Consider the following 6223-nt stretch of genomic DNA (forward strand, 5'->3'; position numbering starts at 1 on the left):
TGTGCTCATAAGTCTCCATTTACAAATGTGGGAATTGATTCTTGAATTTGTTGCTCAATTGTTATCAAGGCGGTAGGGACAAATTTTGGTTAGTTGCCATTGGTGTTGACTGAACACGCAAGCTCTTGTGTATGTGTTATATGCACGAGAGAGGTTGAGTGGCTTACTTGGTGTTGCTTGGTCCTCCATTCTTGTCAAACTTTAGGTGAAGCTACTGGGGTTGAAGGTGTTGGTGAAGCGTTCCTCCCTTTATTCAATCTTGGCAACCATATGATGGGATTTCCATCATAGTATCCTTGTTCCTGAAGCATGTGAATAGGCACCCATCTTTGATGAACATTAGGAGTTAATGGTTGATGCCTTTTAGGCTTCTTTCTTTGAGTAGGCTTGGGACACTTCTTGGTGCACTTGGGAATCCAACCTTTGGTATTACTTTGGTAGTACCCTTCAGCTTACAGTAACCTTTTTGGTAGTACCCTTCAGCTTACAGTAACCTTTTTGGTACCCACACTTGTTGAGTTGCTGGAGTTCTTTGAGGAACTTGCATCGGCATTTGTGGATGACGTTATGGAGTACTTTTATTCTTTCTTTGAGTTTTGAGGAAGAGGCTTTTATTGTGGAGGTACCCAAATTGGATTGGCACCTTCATAGTAGCCCTAAGCTGCAAAGTACCTACTTTTCCTCCCACATTTTGATACCTTTAAGATACCTTGATTTTGTTTGTCATGGTGGGGTTTTCTTTTTGACTGAAGTGGAAGGTTGGTGGCCCTCCTTTACATTTTTTAGTGCTAAAGTTGCAGGTTTGAGACTCATGGGCATGTTGTTGATGATGAGGCTTGAGTCTCTTGTGGAGTGGTGGCTACTAATGTTGAGGCTTTTGAGAATGCATCCATCTCCTTTGGTGATGTTGGTCGATGAGTTGTTGAGGTTGAGGCCTTTCCTTTGAGTTCCTGTTTAGAGTAAGAGTGGAATGCATGAGGAACTTCTTCACGAGTGTTGTGACATTGGAAATAGAAGCTCTTTCTCTTTTTGGTGAAGATGGAGTTGAAGGGGTAGATGCTTTGTCTGAGTTGGTCATTGATACAAAAGGTATGTTTTCATGTAGAGGAGCTTTCGAGGAAGAGGCTTGTAGCTTTTTGCGTGTTCAACATCATAGAAATCCCTTAGGGTTAGATCCCTCCTTGTAGTATGATGTTGTCAACTTTGTGTCGTTGACCATCATGATGACCCTATCACTATGCAAAGCACAGTGGTGCTCGGGCAACAATAGTCCATTTAAGGTAAAATCACTCTTTGTTAGTGGTGGGTTAGTTTTCCCTTGATATTTATTATCATTAAATATATGAGATAAGTATGATGTTATGGGGTTAAACATTGAGTAGGTGGGGTCCTCATCATCTTCCCCTTATTGCCATCTCATCAGAAGAAGGTGGTGGAGGCTTTAATGGTCAAGTGTTTCGTGAAGCCCCCCTTGTTGCCGCCTGTGCAGAGTTACATTGGGATGTGCCATTTTTGAGCTTGCAGATTGTATGAAACATCTACGAAAGACCCTCAAAGGGTTTATGAGATTGAAAATGAGTACATATGATCCATGTACTACAAGAGCATGTTTACAAAAAAGAGTGTCAAAGCTCGTCCTCCTCATGATTGGTGTACAGTGCAGCAATGGCTGCCTCATGTGGTGGTACTTCTGTATGGCGTTTGAGGATGTTCTGTATGTGTAGCTAGCTAGCAAGTGGAGGGTCAAGATCTTTGTTGGGGGTGGGGATGTTGGGCTCTCTAGAGAGACTGGAGATCACTTTGATGTCACATTGTATCAGATAGCTGTTGGTTGCCTCATTTATGTATGCATTACGAGGCCGGACATTCAGTTTGCAGTCTCACAAGTAAGCAGGTTTGCAGTCTCACAAGTGAGCAGGTTTATGCATAGCCGGACATTTCGTTTATGTATGTATTACGAGGCCATACATTCAGTTTGTAGTCTCACAAGTGAGCAAGTTTATGCATAGCCCAGGGTCTCAGCATTGGAAGGCAGTTAAACGCATCTTTCGCTACTTGAGTGGCACCATATATCTTGGGTGACTATGTCAGGGGGAGACTCTCAGCAGGAGAGATCAGCTTGGCCTATATGCCAACACAGGACAACCTCGCCGATAAAGGCGCTTCCTCGTCGTGAGAAGTTCGAAGCTTTCAGCAAAGCTTTGGGATTGCTCCCCTTTGTGGACTGATTTACTTTGGGCATGGCACTCCCCTATACATGAGTGCTAGCTCTCGTTCACACCATCACTCTCAGGGGGGATTTGTTGCCATATATATAGGCAGTGATGTGTGTGAACACACTTAGGACCGCCGGGGCACCTTTTCCCTCTTTAGGAGGTTTTTTCCCCGGCTTGTATATACACCCATCATTCTAGGGCTAACTTATCTTTTGTACATTGACACAATCTAATACATTGTGTGTTGTGTGCATTCTTGCTTCTTCTTCTGCAAGCTTTGTGTGCTTTCCTTCAACCCTAATTCCAACAATAAGCTTTGTGTACTTTCTTGCACCACAAAAAAACTTGCACGACGTAAGGAGGCTAGATTCTATGTACATTATTTGTTCAAAGTATCCCAAACATGGCATGTTGATGTCTTCTGTGAATGGAATTTTCTTAGGATGAGCGTTAAGTGTTGGTTGACTTAAAAAATCCCATAACTCGAGGGTCATGAGATTGTTCTCTCGTTGTGACTAAAGTTGTGCTTAGATTGTGGTGATTTTATTGTAAAGTTAAAATCCAACCATAACTCCTGGGATATTTTGAGTAAGATATGTTTGAAGTTTTAGCTCCTCTAAGGTCTCTTTCTCGTATAAGAGTAATTTCACAATGCCTACAGGAGTTTTTTTTAATACCACGAGTCACGTACCCAAGTTCCACCCATGATGACATCATACTCAAGGGAATCTAGGATAACATGGAATCTAAATTCCACATTTCCACCAATTGTTTGAGTAGCATAGTTAAAGCAACCTAGAACTTCAATGTTTTGTCCATTGGCACCTCTTGCAAGACCGTTGTCTTTAAGGATGATTTTAGGTTGTCTTAATGACACCCAAGTGTCTATTGTCATGATGTTATGACTAGCTTGAGGGCTAATCAATGCACCCTTGTGCTTAACATCATTGCCCATAGGGAAATCTAATCATACCATGATAGAATCTTCAAGTGGAACCATGGATGTTCCCATATCAGATTCAGTTTCAATTTTCATTTTGGTTTCATTTTCCCATTCACTTTCATCCTCTTCGTTGGCTCTCAGCTTTTTCAAGAGTTCCCAATGTATACAATGGCACACTCTGTGCTTTGACAACTTTAACTGAGGTCTGTTTTGGAAACTTGCGAATCCTTATAGTCCTATTCTATATGTAGCTATGGAGATCTTGGTACAACTCATGGTTAGCCTTTAAAGGTGCAAGGGCTAAAGCTATGCTAGCTTCACCACCACAAGAGAAGAGCACTCCTCTAAATGATGATTTGAGAGATTGCCTAAATTTCTTAAGGGATTCATTGAATTTCTCATGTGCTTTTTCAACCGCATCATTCGTGCAATCTTCCCCCTGATGACTCTTCTTGGCTTGATGGGTTCATTTATGTAGAGAGTACGTCTTCCTCTTGAAAGGGGAATGTTAGCCCATTCCTAGGGTTAACAAGAGCCACTGCCATTATCTTACATCAAGGAGTCAAGGTTGATACAACAAAAGGTCATACATCCAATATATGAAGCAATGGTGTCCAAATCTACAACTTGGACGGGTGCCCGTAATGGTCCTATGGAATACTTATGGCGATTTTTGCTTCAAGAGCGTGTGGTAGTAAGTTAGCATGAAGTCCCAAGTGATGTAGTTCATGGATATATTACAAGAGTAGTCATTGTAATAGCATTAGGCCTCTTATGAGCGTAAAGTGCCCGGTTGACCGCCACAGTTTAAGTGAGTGTGAACACTTATGGCCATGTATACAAGTGAATATCTCTCATAATATAGAGCTCTCTCCCATTGTGCAATAGAGACTTGCTCTTACTAATCTCTCTCTAATCCATGCTAGTGTGTGTGTGATTGAAGTGAGGTGAGAGGAGGGAGAGTACACGTAGTGCAACGTGGTAGTGTGTTAACGCTCACGGGAGGCACATTCGAATTTCTTCTCAAGAAGTTTTAGAGCTTGGAGACCTCAAGGGTTATGAGATCGTCCATTGGAAAGATCCTCACGATAGTTGCGGTTCACCAGGTAATCTTCTTGTTGGATGTGTTTCAAGGGGGTTTGGGTGAGCCATATATTTTTGGCACTGCTGTGCTGAAAAATATATTTTTGGCACCGCTGCGGTTCACCAGGTAATCTTCTTGTTGGATGTGTTTCAAGGGGGTTTGGGTGAGCCATATATTTTTGGCACTGCTGTGCTGAGGAATCATCCCTTGGACTTTTCTATCGTTTTTCTCTAATCTACATTACCCATTGCCCATTGTTTGATTAGTGGTTTTCCATTAAAAAGATGTGGGTTTGATGGAGATATATGTATGATTTCTTCTTTGTTTTGTAAAGAATGTTTTTAAGCTTAAATCATTGTTTTTGTTATTGTTAATTTAGTTTTTAATGTTCCTATGGCTTGTACATATAGTTTTTTAGGCTTTGTTTTCTTCCATTACATCAAAAAATGCAATAGACTGTAATTTTTTGTGATTTTTAGCTCTCTTTAGAGTTAAACATAGATGGAGAATCTTTAATTTTTGTTTGATTTGTGTGTTTTTTGTTTGATTTGTATGCATTAGAGTATAAGAAAGTATTAGAAGTAGCTTAATCATTTAAAATATTTCTCAAAAATATTAAAAAACTTTTGAAATCGACTAATCTTCCTTAATTGACTAATTTTTATCATTAAAGGGTGATTAATCCAGTTCACGAGGTAAAAAAAACTAGAAAATGTGTTTTTGGAGATCAAAATTTCCATCAACATGCTCTCCTTTTTTCCTTCTACCTGTCGTGGCCATGCCATCATTAGAGGAGCTAACCATGGAGTGTATCATCTTGCAAGGTACATGGCGCTTGATGAGATGTACAAGAAGGACTCAAATAATCCATACTTGTACCGAGCTAGAGAGATTTCATGGAGCTTATTATGGGAGTTAAAGCAAATAATCAAAGCAAAGGAGAACGACCTTGCAAAATGATAAATATGTTCGAGCTTAGAATATCAAGCGCTTACTGGAGAACATACAGAGTCATCAGCGATGAGAATGAGGAACTAATTAAAAATTTGGCCTAATCAATGGTTGCGCATCGTAGAGCCTAATGAGTGTGTTTCCTAAGTATTGAACATAGTAATAATGTTGGCGATACTTCATAATGCCAACTTCTTCGATGTAGTAATAATGTTGGCACTATTTCATAATGCCAACTTCTTTAAGGTATTTGTCGAGTTTTTTATAACTTAATGATGATTATGTTTTTCAATGTTCATCTTGTAAACCATGATGAGGGAGAGAGAGGAGAGAAAGAGGAGAGAGATGAGGGAGAGAGAAGAGGGGAGAGAGAGATAGAGGAGTGATGGAGAGAGGAGGGGAGAGAATATATATTTATATAACAGGAAATTTTTTGAATTTTTTTTCAAAAATAATAGTTGATTTAAAACGATCAAATTAAAAATGGCCAACTTATTTAAAGGGTGTTAATCACCATTTAATACTTATGTACTCCCTTCCTACTGTGCCATTCTTTCTTGTTTTTCTATACTTCTTTTTTGTTCCTCTTTATAATGAGCTGTACAATCACAGAGAATCCTCCTCGGGTGAAGAATGCTTTTTCTTCTCCAGTCGTTGAGTCCAGCCATTTCTTCTCTTTGACTCTGGTCTCTTACTCTAGTAGAGCTCCTTCTATCTCGTGCAGCTTCAATTCAGGTACATTCTTTAATGTTGCTACAATGTTTTCATATTCACCTTTGTCCACACTCTTCAAAAGCACTACTAGTGCCTCATCATCTTCTACCTTTTTGCCAATGGCTAACAGTTGTTGCTTAATGCTTTTATATTTGTTCCTGTGTGATTAAAGGTTCACTTTCCTTCATATCCAGTTTGTAGAATTGCATTAACAGATTTATCTTTGAATTTTTTGCTTGAGTGCCAAATAATTTATTTTCATCCCATGCATCTTTTGTCCATTGTATCCCTGTGATGTGATGAATGATTTCATCA

The sequence above is a fragment of the Cibotium barometz genome, chromosome 44, assembly GCF_041138505.1.
Source record: "Cibotium barometz isolate CiBa-2024 chromosome 44, ASM4113850v1, whole genome shotgun sequence".
NCBI lineage: Eukaryota > Viridiplantae > Streptophyta > Polypodiopsida > Cyatheales > Cibotiaceae > Cibotium > Cibotium barometz.